Raw genomic sequence first — 15,814 nt, forward strand, 5'->3', positions numbered from 1 at the left:
CTGGGCGGAGATGGATGCCACCGCTGTTGCATCCCGGGGTTCAGACAAAAGCCGATTACCCGCCGAGCACTATTTTGAGGAAGTCCTGCAGGGCGCTCATTTAATAGAGTCACAGTGCTCGAAAGATGTTATGTTTAAATGACATGTATGATTTCTGAGATCATGTTTATAATGCAACGGCTTTTTATACTTGTGCGTTCAAGTATTGAACTATCTCCTGTGCGGCCGTATATGTATGAATAACCTGAAAGTTGCAGTCTTTGGCTTCAGCCCCCACGCACATGGTGCGGGGGTGTTTGCAAAAAAGAAAAGCGCTTTTTCACACTTAATCCAACGTCTTGGTCCTTTGAAGGAGGTGATAGCATAGCAAACTAGGCAACCGGACTATAATGCTTTATCACTTTCACTTAGCCATAGGAGCTCGATGGTGGGGCTACTATATAGCCCCTAGAGGCACCGCGCTCTCCGAACTCGGGGCGCGTATGTGCCTGACCGGGAAGCGGTCCTTCGTCAAAGCGGAGGAATTCTAAACATTCCAATGGTCGATCGAGTGGTTGACCAGTCTCTCGCTATATCATGACAGTCAGTTTTCGGCTTTCTCTACTGAGGTGCTCGCCCGGCCGAACCGGGGCACAATTGCAGTAGTTCTCCTGGTGCCGCGTTAGCCGATGGAGCGGAACGTAAGGCAGCAAAACACAGGAGCCGGGCAAACCCAACATTTGACCAAAGACATGATTCGGAGCTGATGCATAAAAGGCCTAACTCGAGACGCCGAACACTCCGTGAGGTGTTCGGTCTTTATGATACCGGGCAGAACAATGCCCTAAGCCCCTAGTGTCCAGGTACAGGCGGGAACTTCTGACGCGGCCGATGCCAAAACGCCAGCCTCCTCCTCGGTTATGGCAAAAAACCGGGGGATGTGTATCAACAAGAGACAGTAAGAAAGGTTTACGCAGGGTCTTAATCTGAAAAGAATCCTTGCAACGGGTCCCTGCTGCATGTCTGCGCCTGTGTCTCTGTTGTGCTGTATCCGGGACGGGTGTAGCACGTGCTTCGTCTGTAAAAGAGAAGGACTTAGTTTGGAAGAAATATCATGCAAAAGTTGTATTTAAAATAAGGTATAATTTGGAAGATGAATAAAGTTGAGCTTTATTGGCTCTCATCATTTATACGCGCGGCCCCTTGTAAAGGGGTATGCGGCTGGGAAGCCCCTTGTTTATTTACGCCGGACTCGCCTAACCGTGTCTGGGATCTGAATGACCTGTTTTTAGGGGCTTTGACCTGCAAGGTCGGATTAGTGTGTGGCTGTCAAGGCGGCCTCACGTTCTCCGTGGTCGAGGAACACTCGGAGTTACTCTTTAATGATATTATGCCGCGTGGACTGGGCATTTTAAGCGTAAGAGACGCGTAATGTGGTATTATGTTAAAGCGGGCGAAAGCTTCGCGTCCCAATAGTGCTTTAGGGCCACTGTTAAATGGGGCGATATGGAGAGTGAGCTTTTCATGGTGGAGGTTGTCAGATGAACCGAACACAACCTCTAGTGGTACAGAGCCTGTACAATTGGCTTAAAGGCCTGGCATCACTCCTTTGAAGGAAGTGCTGCTACAACGAATTTTGGTAGGGTCTATCCCCATTCTGCGGACGGTGTCCTGGCATGGCAGCTGCCGCACTATGTTTTCGCGTTATCGCATGAAGCGAGTTCACTGTTTTGACTTCTATTGGGAAAGTCTTCTGTTTTCCGGCGTGCTGCTTGTGGGGTTTGTCATCGTCTTCGCTTGGTGTGTCGAGCCCTTTACGTTCGGCGTTAAGTCGGCCGGACTGCTTGAAGACCCAACAATCTCTGTGGGTATGGTTTGCAGGCCTCCCGGAGGTACTATGTATTTGGCATAGCCTATCCAGAATTTTGTTTAGGTTGGATAGCTCGTCACTGTTGTCCTTGAGGGGCAGTGTTTTATTGTTCGGCCGAGAGCTTTTGAATCCGGCGTTGACCGCCGTGCTATTTGGGCCATTTTCCTTATTCCGGCGCTGATCTTTTCTGCATCATGATTTCCCATTTCCATCCCTGACTTCAGATGTACTCGGGTCGCTGGTGCTGCATCTAGCCAGCCAGCTGTCTTCCCCCGCGCAAAAGCGGGTCATGAGGCTTGTTAGTGCGGCCATTGTTGGTTTTTCCTGGCCGAGGTGTCTGGCGAGCCATTCGTCTCGAATGTTGTGCTTAAAGGCTGCTAAGGCTTCGGCGTCCGGACAGTCGACTATTTGGTTCTTTTTGGTGAGGAACCTGTTCCAGAATTTGCGTGCTGAATCTCCGGGCTGTTGAGTTATGTGACTTAAATCGTCTGCATCCGGAGGGCGGACATAAGTCCCCTGAAAATTTGCTCGAAACGCATCCTCGAGCTCTTCCCAACTTCCAATGGTATTTTTTGGGAGGCTTTTGAGCCAATGCCGAGCTGGCCCTTTGAGCTCGAGGGGTAGGTATTTTATGGCATGGAGATCATTTCCTCTGGCCATATGTATGTGTAGGATATAATCCTCAATCCAGACTCCGGGGTCTGTTGTTCCGTCATATGCCTCTATGTTTATGGGTTTGAATCCCGCTGGAAATTCATGATCCAGTACCTCGTCGGTGAAACATATTGGCTGTGCACCGCCCCTGTATTTGGGTGTGCCGTTGTCTTCAAACGCTCGGCGGGCTGTGTTGCTTCCTGGAGTGTTCTTTTTTGGCCCATAGATAGACCTGACCGGATCATCCTTTTTCCGAGGATCTTTATGCTGATCATGTGCCGGCTTGTGTGCGGCGCCCCTTGCTGCTCTTAGCCTGTCATCTGGTCATCCATCCGGCCAGGCGGCCTCTTTCTTTTTTGACTGCGGGGGCTCTAAGGCCTCCTCGTCGAATTTGGGCAACAGCTTGCGCTTCGGGTAGCTCTTTGCCTGGCAACTAGCGCCATATTTATCTGCGGTATTGAGTACTTTGCTCCATCTCATTCTGAGTGCGTCCTCCGCTGTTTTGAGCTTCCGCTTTTGCTTCTTCAAACTTCTTACAGTAGCGACGAGCCTTTTATGAAGGTTCTTATGCTCTGGTGATGTGTTCGGCGTGAGGTCGTCTAGGCTCTTGTTTTCGCCGGGGATGGGTTGCTTGGTGGCATGTTCGCCGTCCACTGCTTCGCCCTGCTCTAGGGCCGGGTCTGTATGGGTGCCGTTTTTATCGAGGCGGGACTTCGGGCGGCGCTTGCGTCGCCGTTTTGGTTGTTTGTTGGGGGAGTTGTCCTTCGCCACGTCCCGTTTTTCCTCATTATTGCTTCCTTTTGGTGTATCCACCATGTATACGTCGTGAGTTGAGGTGGCCTTCCAGTGCCCGATAGGCGCTGGTTCTTGGTCGTCTCCGGCATCATCGTCCATACCGTCGATGTCTTCGGAGTCGAAGTCTAGCATGTCGGTTAAGTCGTCGACAGTGGCTACTAAGTGGGTGGTGGGTGGGCATTGAATTTCTTCATCGTCCGTATCTCCACCGTCCTGACCGCAGTCCGGCCAGGGCTCTCCTGATAACGAGAGATACTTTAGCGAACTCAAGATGTCGCCGAAAGGTGATTGTTGAAAGATGTCCGCGGCGGTGAACTCCATGATCGGCGCCCAACCGGATTCGATTGGAGGGGGCACGGGAGGTTCAGAGTCCGGCAAGGAGTCCGGCACCTCGGAGTCATGAGCTTCATGAGGGACAAGGTCAGTGTTCGGCTCTATCGTCGTAGAGGTTGCAGCCCCTGAGGCGGTGTCTAGCCATCCATCCTCGATCTGCGCAGCCAGCTCCGAATTGAAGATCGGAGCGGCCTCGAGTGCAGCCTCCAGGGTACTGTCCGGCTGCAGAGCTAAATCATGCCCATCGTGACAGTGCGGCGCGCTTGGCTGTGGCTCGGATCCATCGAAGATCAAGTCCCCACGGATGTCAGCCGTGAAGTTCAAACTTCCAAACCTGACCTGACGGCCAGGGCCGTAGCTTTCGATCTGCTCCAGATGGCCAAGCGAATTGGCCCGCAGTGCAAAGCCGCCGAATACGAAGATCTGTCCAGGGAGGAAGGACTCACCCTGGACTGTGTCGTTGTTGATGATCGAAGAAGCCATCGAGCCTATTGGTGACGACACAGAGGAACTCTCAATGAAAGCACCAATGTCGGTGTCAAAACCGGCGGATCTCGGGTAGGGGGTCCCGAACTGTGCGTCTAGGCGGATGGTAACATGAGACAAGGGACACGATGTTTTACCCAGGTTTGGGTCCTCTTGATGGAGGTAAAACCCTACGTCCTGCTTGATTAATATTGATGATGTGTGTTACAAGAGTAGATCTACCACGAGATCAAGGAGGCTAAACCCTAGAAGCTAGCCTATGGTATGATTGTTGTTCGTCCTACGGACTAAAGCCATCCGGTTTATATAGACACCGGAGAGGGCTAGGGTTACACAGAGTCGGTTACAATGGTAGGAGATCTACATATCCGTATCACCAAGCTTGCCTTCCACGCCAAGGAAAGTCCCATCCGGACACGGGACGAAGTCTTCAATCTTGTATCTTCTTAGTCTTGGAGTCCGGCCAATGATGATGGTTCGGCTATCCGGACACCCCCTAGTCCAGGACTCCCTCAATCATAATATCACTTTATATCAAATGGATGTGAAAAGTGCATTCCTCAGTGGTAAGCTTGAGGAAGAAGTATATGTTGCTCAACCCCCAGGTTTTGAAGATCCAAAGAATCCTGACAAAGTCTTCAGACTCAACAAGGCCCTATATGGCCTCAAGCAGGCCCCTCAGGCGTGATATGATACTTTGAAGGAATTCTTCGTGACGAATGGCTTCACACCCGGTTCAGTCGACCCTACTCTCTTTACTAAATCTTATGATGGTGAACTGTTTGTGTGCCAAATATACGTTGATGATATTATCTTTGGCTGTACTGACCAACGTTATAGTGATGAATTTGCCTATATGTTGAGTGAAGAATATCAAATGTCTATGATGGGAGAGTTGAAATTCTTCTTAGGTCTTCAAATTCGTCAACAGCACAATGGCATATTCATATCTCAGAAGAAATACCTCAAGGATGTTCTGAGGAAATTCGGCATGCAAGATTGCAAAGGCATCAAAATTCCTATGCCCACAAATGGCCATCTATGCACTGATGAAAATGGTATTGACTTCGATCACAAGGTATACCGCTCCATGATTAGTTCTTTATTGTACTTATGTACATCTAGGCCAGATATAATGCTCAGTGTTTGCATGTGTGCCCGATTTCAAGATGCACCAAAGGAATCACACCATAAGGCTGTGAAGCATATTCTTCGATATCTAGCTCACACACCAACACTAGGATTATGGTACCCCAAGGGCTCTACTTTTGATCTCATTGGATATTCTGACTCTGACTATGCTGGTGATCGTGTGGACCGCAAGTCAACATCTGGTACTTGTCATTTCCTCGGACAATCTTTGGTCTGTTGCTCCTCGAAGAAACAAAACTGCGTATCACTGTCTACTACAGAAGCTGAGTACATTGCTGCTGGTTCTTGTTGTGCTCAACTGCTATGGATGAAGCAAACCCTCAAGGACTATGGCATCAACATGAAGAATGTGCCTCTCCTCTGTGACAATGAGAGTGCCGTCAAGATTGCTCACAACCCAGTTCAGCACTCGAAGACAAAGCACATTCAGATTCGTCATCATTTTCTTCGTGATCATGTGTTGAAGGGCGACATCTCCATCGAGCACGTGAAGACTAAAGAACAGCTGGATGATATCTTCACAAAGCCCTTGGATGAGAAGAGATTTAGCAAGTTGCGGTGTGAGCTAAATATCATAGAATCTTCGTATGTTCTTTGAAAAAGGACACTCATCCTAACACTTATGCAAAATTGATGACTTAGATGTGCAACACATGAAGAAACGTTTTTCTTCAATCAATGAAGAATAACACTCTAAGTGTGAAGAAATTAATGAGAATTTGATTCTCAGAACCCTACGACAATTGTACGCGGTGTCTGAAATCATCATTCTTATACGGTGGGTTACGCCACCACCAAAGTTGAAAATCTTCATTTTTGAAATTCCTTAGTTTTTGAAATTCTTCAGTTTTTCAAATTCTTCAACTTTGCAAAATCTTCACTATTCCCGTCGTTTTTCTTCATTTGATTATATATATATATATATATATATATATATATATATATATATATATATATATGGGTTTATGTCCTCTACAACATTCACTTATGGCTATTTCTTCAAGTTGCATTTTCTGCTAAGTGAATGTGATCGGACCCTTCCCCCTCTATGCTATACTCAACCCAATCTATTCAAAAATTCTTCATGTGCGTTCTATTTGAAACTCATTCAAAATCTTCACTGTGTCCTCGTCAGCTGAAGAATTTGCGAACGAAACTTAAAGCTTATCTTATCCAAATTTTCGGTTTTACCGCTCAAACTATCACGTATCCCACGATAAGACTTATCTATTCACCCACGATCTAACACGATCTCCACTTCTTAGTATGTGGGTGACACATGTCATGCGGATGAGAAGGGTCAGGGGCACGTTCGTCCTAAATCTTCGGGCGAACAGTTTTAACTGCGACTATAAATACCCCCTCTCCCCTTCCTCACTTCCTTTACTCTGCTCGTACGCTCTCTCTCTCTCGCTCGAGCTTCTCAAACCCTAGCGCCACCGCTACTCCATCATCGCCGGTGAGGAAGAGCTTCACTGCCTCAACCTCGTCGCCGTCGTACTCGCACCGACCGCGGAAATCTTCACTCCACCGCAGTCGTAGCTGTCTTCCTCTGCCGAGTTAGGGCGTGGAAGATCTACATCGACAAACTTCACTGTTCTACTTCACAGTTCGTCGTGTTCTTCATCAAGGGTAATTAAAAGTTACTTTTACTGCCCCCTTTGATTCAGTTTTTCACAATAAAATCTTCAAAGGTGTTTTATTCTTCAAATCCTCACACACAAAACACCTCACTAGTCATCTGTTCTTGATTCGTTTCTCTAAGCATCATTTCTCTTCAAGATTCCTCAATTGTGTGGATCCTTGATCTATACAACTCTGGAACCTGAGACAAAGAACGCTTAGTGAAATTCCTCAAGGCTCATCTGGTCAAATTCCTCAAACTTGTTCTTTTTGAAAAACCTTCTGAGAACGCATATGACCTCTCCAAATTCCTCGCAACTATACTCTATTCACAGGTACTCATGTCCGCTGCTGAATCACTAGGTTCTCATCAACTTAACTCATTTGCAGCGTTCCTCGAAGAAAAGTTGCATACTTCTTCAGAAAATTCGATTGTTCAAATTCCTCATCTGAATAATATGGCAGACGGTAAGAAATCGCAGAAAGGAGGAAAGAAGCCTGAGGTCATGACTGCTTTTGAAATACCTGAGAACATCTATGCTCACTATTGCACACCTGATGAGGCTAAGTACGGAAAGGAAAATAAAAATCCGCGCAAGGTGCGCATACAGAATATTGAAAGGAGATGGGCAAGAGAATGGAGGGAGTACAGATATGTAACTCCGAAGTATATGAAGAAATCCGCACTAAATCCTCCATGTCCAAGATCTCCATTGGCACCTGGCCAAGAAGCTGACCCCACCAGCATCAAGCGTGGTGAGGATTTTCCTGAAGAATGGGCCAAACGCCAAGCCAAGTTGGCGAGACAAGCCAAAGAAGCAGTGAGGAAATTCAATGAAGACTCTGCTGCTGCTGCTGCCACTGAGGCCTCTATCAGGCCAAGAAAATCAATGACAAAGAAGCCCGCTCACAAGCCAAGTGCTTCACCAACTATGCCCTCACGGCCAAGTTCCTCAGCAATGCCCTCACGGCCAGAATCTTCAAAGCCCTCACGGCCAGATTCTTCAAAGCCCTCACGGCCAGTTCCTCATGCTGCTACTGCTCCTCCAAAGTGCTCAGCTCCTCCTCCAAAGTCCTCAGCTGCTCCGGCAAAGTCCTCAACACCTGTACATCTGGCCACGTGCCAAAGGACTACAGACATCTCTATTGCCTCTGGTGCCTCAGCGAGTTCCTCAGCTGCAACAAAGTCTTCATCAGGCCCCACTCTGCTGAAGACAAAGGCAACGGCTGGTCGAGGTCCTCGGCCAAGTCCGAAGAAGAAACATGTTGCCTTCCAAGTGCCATCTGACGATGAAGCTGATGATGATGAACTTGCAGAAATCATCAGAGACATGCAAGAAAGGGCCGCTAGAGCCAAAGGCACAAATGTGCCACTGCTTTTGGATCCAAGGGCGATCCTCGATTACATTGATCTCTCGCACAAGGATCCAAATACTCCTATGCCTGATTTCAATTTGACTCATGGTCAAAGTCACATGCTGACCCATTTCATCACTAAAGAGAAATGGAAATTTGAGAAGGCCAGGTAGATCAAGAAGGCTCAGTTCAGAAAGGAGAAGTTCCTGAGAAAAAATGTTGTCAAAATGACAACTGATGAACTCCTTCAGATCCAGTCTGAAATCAAAGCCCTCAACGATGATTTCAATGCTTACTGTGCTGATTGGCAAGGAGCCAAAGTCAGGTTTGTGAAACTGACTGAAAAGTTTACCAATGTTGCAGACCCATCGCAACAAGAAATTCCTCAAGCTGCAGCTTCTGCTCAGCAAACTGAAGAACATGCCAGCACCGCTGATGACATTCAAGTTGCTGATGAAAATGCTAGTTCTAGGGCTGATGACTCCATTCCAGCCGCTGAAGAAATTGCCAGGGCATCCACTAGTGGTGCGCCTGAAGAAACTGAAAAAGTCAAGGCAACTGCATCAGTTGCGCCTGAAGAAAATCAACCAGATTCCTCAGCTCCATCTGCTCCTACACCAACTCCAATTCTTCCATGTGCATTCGATGTGAAGAAGACCAAGGCTGCAGAGCGAGCTGCAGTGAAGAAAAGGAAAGCATCAAGTGCTTCAGAATCTTCAGCTCCAAAGAAGATGAAGCCTATGACCAGCTCATTTGAAAATCCAATTGATGCTGTTCCGATTTCAACCATGCCATCAAAGGACCTTGTTCCTTTTGGTGAAGAATATGTGATCCCAAGCGGATCTGATGAAGAACCTCAATCTGCTGCTTCGTTAGAGCAGGTTGATGAAGAAATTGAAGTGGATACGATCCCTTCCATGAATGTTGCTTCCTCGCCAATGCCACAGTTCACAGCTGAAGAGGCTGGCGTTGAAGAAAATGAAGATGAAGACGTGGACATTGGCTGCACAACACCCGTGATGAATGATGACTTTTGGGAAAGTCAGCACCCCAATACTCCACTCTTCACCCTGTTACAACAAATACCTCAGTCCCCTGCACCAACCGTTCAAATGGGCTCTGAAGAAACTCATCCCACCTTGTCTGTACATGAAGAAATTCCAGCCATTAGTGCTGAGGAAACTGCTATTTCTGCTCCTTTGAACACGCAGACTGCCACTGAAGAGGAACCAGAAATTCCTCAGCCTGAAGAACCTGAGATTGCGATTCCAGAGGTTGTGATGCAACTCACTAACACTCCCATGCCCAAGCCAACGGATCCATTCTCAAAGAAGCAAAAGTTCAAGGCTGAAGATTTCTTCAGCGAGCATGTATTCTTCACAGACTACAACCCCTATGACTCTGCTCGCATAAGGAAGAGGCGTTTCTGGACTGCTAGTCAAGCCAATTTCTATTCCTCAGTACTGTTCAACAAAGACAAAGTCTTCGATCATGAACATATTCCTCATGTGGACATGGAGTCTCTGCCGTGCTTCTGCCGTGTTTGGGTTTGGGTTTTTCCACACTTGATGATTTTCGCTCAAAGTCCTCGGAGGATGGGTTGCTCTCAAATGACAAGTGTCAGTTTCTCTCGGAGAAGCCAACCAGCTAGTGGTTGTAGGGGGCGGCTATTTATAGCCTAGGGAGCAGCCCGACATGATAAGACATAAATGCCCTTGTCTGATATGACCGTTAGGTGGATAAGATATTTTGGGACACCTCGCGCACAGCACAGCAACAGTCGGAAATTTGACTCTCAAATTCCTCAGGGCTATCATGTTCCTCACTGTGTAGGCAATCCACATTAGCGAATTCCTAACTCTTCAGTCAGAACAAATTCCTCAGAGCCCAGAAATATTCGTCCCTGTCACTGAAGAAATTGACTGAACTGATATGAGATTTCCAATTGCTTCACTCGAAGGATTGGGTAGGTGTAGGATTTTGAGATGAGCATCACATGGAAATCAGTTTCCTTAGTATTACCTCGACCCCCTTTAATAGTACGGTGTTTCCTATGACTCAAGAAGAAGAAAATGAAACTATGAAAACAAAAGTCTTCGCGCTTCATAACCCTTGCATGAATATCCAAGTCTTCAAGGTCACACCAATTTCTTCATTTTCAAAGTCTTCAGTAGAACCAAAGTCTTCAGTCGAAGACATTCATTTTTAGGGGTCGACTTTCACTGTAAATATCAAACTCCTCATCGACTTATATAGCCTGTGTACACTCACAAACATATTAGTCCCTTAACCTATAAGTCTTCAATATACCAAAATCACTAAGGGGCACTAGATGCACTTACAATCTCCCCCTTTTTAGTGATTGATGACAATATAGGTTAAGTTTTCAACAGGGATTAACTTATGAATTGAAAGTATTCAATATTAAGGAATTTGATTTCAAGATATAGAAGAACTCCCCCTGAAGATGTGCATAGTGAGGAATTTGCTTTGGAAGCAATGCACACTTGAAGAGTAGAATCATGGAGATCTCCCCCTATATCTTGTAATTCATACACGCATTTATCATATGAATTGAAGAATTTGAAATGCATGATGAAATATGGTGACTGATGTAATTCAGCATGCGTGAATAGGATATATGATGAAATAGCATGCAGAAAACATAGCAAAAGTATCAGGTCACCATCGGACTTAAGTTTACAACTCAATCAACAAAAGCTTCGAAAGAGCGAGAGTTGCAACTTAACAAAAAACACCCATATATATAGATCCGCTTGAAGACTAACTCAAGTTTCTCCCCATTTGTCATCGAATGACCAAAAGGGATGAAAAGTGAGTACTAACGCCCCTGAAGAATTTCTTCACGAAGTCGATGGAGGGGCGCCTGTTGGGGAACGTAGTAATTTCAAAAAAAAGTCCTACGCACACGCAAGATCATGGTGATGGCATAGCAACGAGATGGGAGAGTGTTGTCCACGTACCCTCGTAGACCGTAAGCGGAAGCGTTAGCACAACGCGGTTGATGTAGTCGTACGTCTTCACGATCCGACCGATCCAAGCACCGAACGTACGGCACCTCCGAGTTCAGCACACATCCGGCTCGATGACGATCCCCGGGCTCCGATCCAGCAAAGCTTCGGGGATGAGTTCTGTCAGCACGACGGCGTGGTGACGATGATGATGTTCTACCGGCGCAGGGCTTTTCCTAAACTCCGCGACGATATGATCGAGGTGGAATATGGTGGAGGGGGCCACCGCACACGGCTAAGGAATGATCCGTAGATCAACTTGTGTCTCATGGGGTGCCCCCCTGCCCCCGTATATAAAGGAGCAAGGAGGGGGGGGGGGAGGCCGGCCCTAGGAGGGGCGCGCCAAGTGTGGAGTCCTACTAGGACTCCCTAGTCCTAGTAGGATTCCACCTCCCTTGTTGGAGTAGGAGAAGGGGAAAGAGGGGGAGAGGAAGAAGGAAAGGGGGGCTGCGCCCCTTGTCCAATTCGGACCAGAGGGGGGGGCGCAGGCCTCCTTCCTTTTGGCCTCTCTCCTCTATTCCCGTATGGCCCAATAAGGCCCATATACTCCCCGGCGAATTCCCGTAACTCTCCGGTACTCCGAAAAATACCCAAATCACTCGGAACCTTTCCGAACTCCGAATATAGTCGTCCAATATATCGATCTTTACGTCTCGACCATTTCGAGACTCCTCGTCATGTCCCCGATCTCATCCGGGACTCCGAACTCCTTCGGTACATCAAAACTCATAAACTCATAATATAACTGTCATCGAAACCTTAAGCGTGCGGACCCTACGGGTTCGAGAACTATGTAGACATGACCTAGAACTATTCTTGGTCAATAACCAATAGCGGAACCTGGATGCCCATATTGGCTCCTACATATTCTACGAAGATCTTTATCGGTCAAACCGCATAACAACATACTTTGTTCCCTTTGTCATCGGTATGTTACTTGCCCGAGATTCGATCGTCGGTATCCAATACCTAGTTCAATCTCGTTACCGGCAAGTCTCTTTACTCGTTACGTAATGCATCATTCCGTAACTAACTCATTAGCTACATTGCTTGCAAGGCTTATAGTGATGTGCATTACCGAGAGGGCCCAGAGATACCTCTCCGACAATCGGAGTGACAAAACCTAATCTCGAAATACGCCAACCCAACATGTACCTTTGGAGACACCTGTAGTACTCCTTTATAATCACCCAGTTACGTTGTGACGTTTGGTAGCACCCAAAGTGTTCCTCCGGTAAACGGGAGTTGCATAATCTCATAGTTACAGGAACATGTATAAGTCATGAAGAAAGCAATAGCAACATACTAAACGATCAAGTGCTAAGCTAACGGAATGGGTCAAGTCAATCACATCATTCTCCTAATGATGTGATCCCGTTAATCAAATGACAACTCTTTTGTCCATGGTTAGGAAACATAACCATCTTTGATTAACGAGCTAGTCAAGTAGAGGCATACTAGTGACACTATGTTTGTCTATGTATTCACACATGTATTATGTTTCCGGTTAATACAATTCTAGCATGAATAATAAACATTTATCATGATATAAGGAAATAAATAATAACTTTATTATTGCCTCTAGGGCATATTTCCTTCAGTCTCCCACTTGCACTAGAGTCAATAATCTAGTTCACATCATCATGTGATTTAACACCAATATTCACATCTGTATGTGATTAATACCCATAGTTCACATCGTCATGTGATCAACACCCAAAGGGTTTACTAGAGTCAATAATCTAGTTCACATCGCTATGTGATTAACACCCAAAGAGTACTAAGGTATGATCATGTTTTGCTCGTGAGAGAAGTTTAGTCAACGGGTCTGTCATATTACAGAGTCGTATGTATTTTGCAAATATTCTATGTCTACAATGCTTTGCACGGAGCTACTCTAGCTAATTGCTCCCACTTTCAATATGTATCCAGATTGAGACTTAGAGTCATCTGGATCGGTGTAAAAGCTTGCATCGATGTAACTCTTTACGACGAACTCTTTTATCACCTCCATAATCGAGAAACATATCCTTATTCTACTAAGGATAATTTTGACCAATGTCCAGTGATCTACTCCTAGATCACTATTGTACTCCCTTGCCAAACCAGGGCAGAGTATACAATAGGTCTGGTCCATAGCATGGCATACTTTTATAGAACCTATGACTGATGCATAGGGAATGACTTTCATTCTCTTTCTATTTTCTGCCGTGGTCGGGTCTTGAGTCTTACTCAATTTCACACCTTTGCAACACAGGCAAGAACTCTTTCTTTGACTGTTCCATTTTGAACTATTTCAAAATCTTGACAAGGTATGTACTTATTGAAAAACTTATCAAGCGTCTTGATCTATCTCAATAGATCTTGATGCTCAATATGTAAGCAGCTTCACCGAGGTCTTTCATTGAAAAACTTTTATTCAAGTATCCTTTTATGCTATCCAGAAATTCTATATCATTTCCAATCAACAATATGTCTTGCACATATAATATCAGAAATGCTACAGAGCTCCCACTCACTTTCTTGTAAATACAGGCCTTTCCAAAAGTCTGTATAAAACCATATGCTTTGATCAACTCATCAAAGCGTATATTCCAACTCCGAGATGCTTGCACCAGTCCATTGATGGATCGTTGGAGCTTGCACATTTTGTTAGCACCTTTAGGATTGACAAAACCTTCTGGTTGCATCATATACAACTCTTCTTTAATAAATCCATTAAAGAATGCAGTTTTGACATCCATTTGCCAGATTTCATAAAATGTGGCAATTGCTAACATGATTCGGACAGACTTAAGCTTTGATACGAGTGAGAAAATCTCATCGTATTCAATACCTTGAACTTGTCGAAAACCTTTCGCAACAAGTTGAGCTTAGTAGATAGTAACACTACTATCAGTGTCCGTCTTCCTCTTGAAGATCCATTTATTTAACATGGCTTGCTGATCATCGAGCAAGTCAATCAAAGTCCATACTTTGTTCTCATACACTCAGATTTCATGGCCTCAAGCCATTTCGCGGAATCTGGGCTCATCATTGCTTCCTCATAGTTCGTAGGTTCATCATGGTCTAGCAACATGACTTCCAGAATAGGATTACCGTACCACTCTGGTGCGAATCTTACTCTGGAAGACCTACGAGGTTTGGTAGTAACTTGATCTGAAGCTTCATGATCATCATCATTAACTTCCTCACTAATCGGTGTAGGCATCACTAGAACTGATTTCTGTGATGAACTACTTTCCAATTTGGGAGAAGGTACAATTACCTTATCAAGTTCTACTTTCCTCCCACTCACTTCTTTCGAGAGAAACTCCTTCTCTAGAAAGGATCCATCTTAGCAACGAATCTTGCTTTCGGATCTGTGATAGAAGGTGTACCTAATAGTTACCTTTGGGTATTCTATGAAGACGCACTTCTCCGATTTGGGTTCGAGCTTATCAGGTGAAAACTTTTTTTTACATAAGCATCGCAGCCCCAAACTTTAAGAAACGACAACTTTGGTTTCTCGCCAAACCACAGTTCATAAGGCGTCGTCTCAACGGATTTTGATGGTGCCCTATTTAAAGTGAATGCAGCTGTCTCTAATGCATAACCCCAAAACGATAGTGGTAAATCGGTAAGAGACATCATAGATTGCACTATATCCAATAAAGTACTGTTATGACGTTCGGACACACCATTAAGCTGTGGTGTTCCAGGTGGCATGAGTTTGTGAAACTATTCCACATTGTTTTAATTGAAGACCAAACTCGTAACTCAAATATTTGTCTCCGCGATCAAATTGCAGAAACTTTATTTTCTTGTTACGATCATTCTCCACTTCACTCTGAAATTCTTTGAACTTTCAAATGTTTCAGACTTGTGCTTCATTAAGTAGATATACTCATATCTGCTCAATTCATCTTGTGAAGGTCAGAAAATAACGATACCCGCCACGAGCATCAACACTCATTGGACCGCATACATCGGTATGTATTATTTCCAATAAGTCAGTAGCTCGTTCCATTGTTCCGGAGAACGGAGTTTTAGTCATCTTGCCCAAAAGGCACGGTTCGCAAGCATCAAATGATTCATAACCAAGTGATTCCAAAAATCCATCTTTATGGAGTTTCTTCATGCGCTTTACACCGATATGACCCAAACGGCAGTGCCACAAATAAGTTGCACTATCATTATCAACTTTGCATCTTTTGGCATCAATATTATGAATATGTGTATCACTACGATCGAGATCCAACAAACTATTTTCATTGGGTGTATGACCATCGAAGGCTTTATTCATGTAAACAGAACAACAATTATTCTTTGACTTTAAATGAATAACCGTATTGCAATAAACATGATCAAATCATATTCATGCTCAACGCAAACGCCAAATAACATTTATTTAGGTTTAACACTAATCCCGAAAGTATAGGGAGTGTGCGATGATGATCATATCAATCTTGGAACCACTTCCAACACACATCGTCACTTCACCCTCAACTAGTCTCTGTTTATTCTGTAACTCCTGTTTCGAGTTACTAATTTT

The sequence above is a fragment of the Triticum aestivum genome, chromosome 1B (genome assembly GCF_018294505.1).
Source record: "Triticum aestivum cultivar Chinese Spring chromosome 1B, IWGSC CS RefSeq v2.1, whole genome shotgun sequence".
In the NCBI taxonomy this organism is placed as follows: Eukaryota; Viridiplantae; Streptophyta; class Magnoliopsida; order Poales; family Poaceae; genus Triticum; species Triticum aestivum.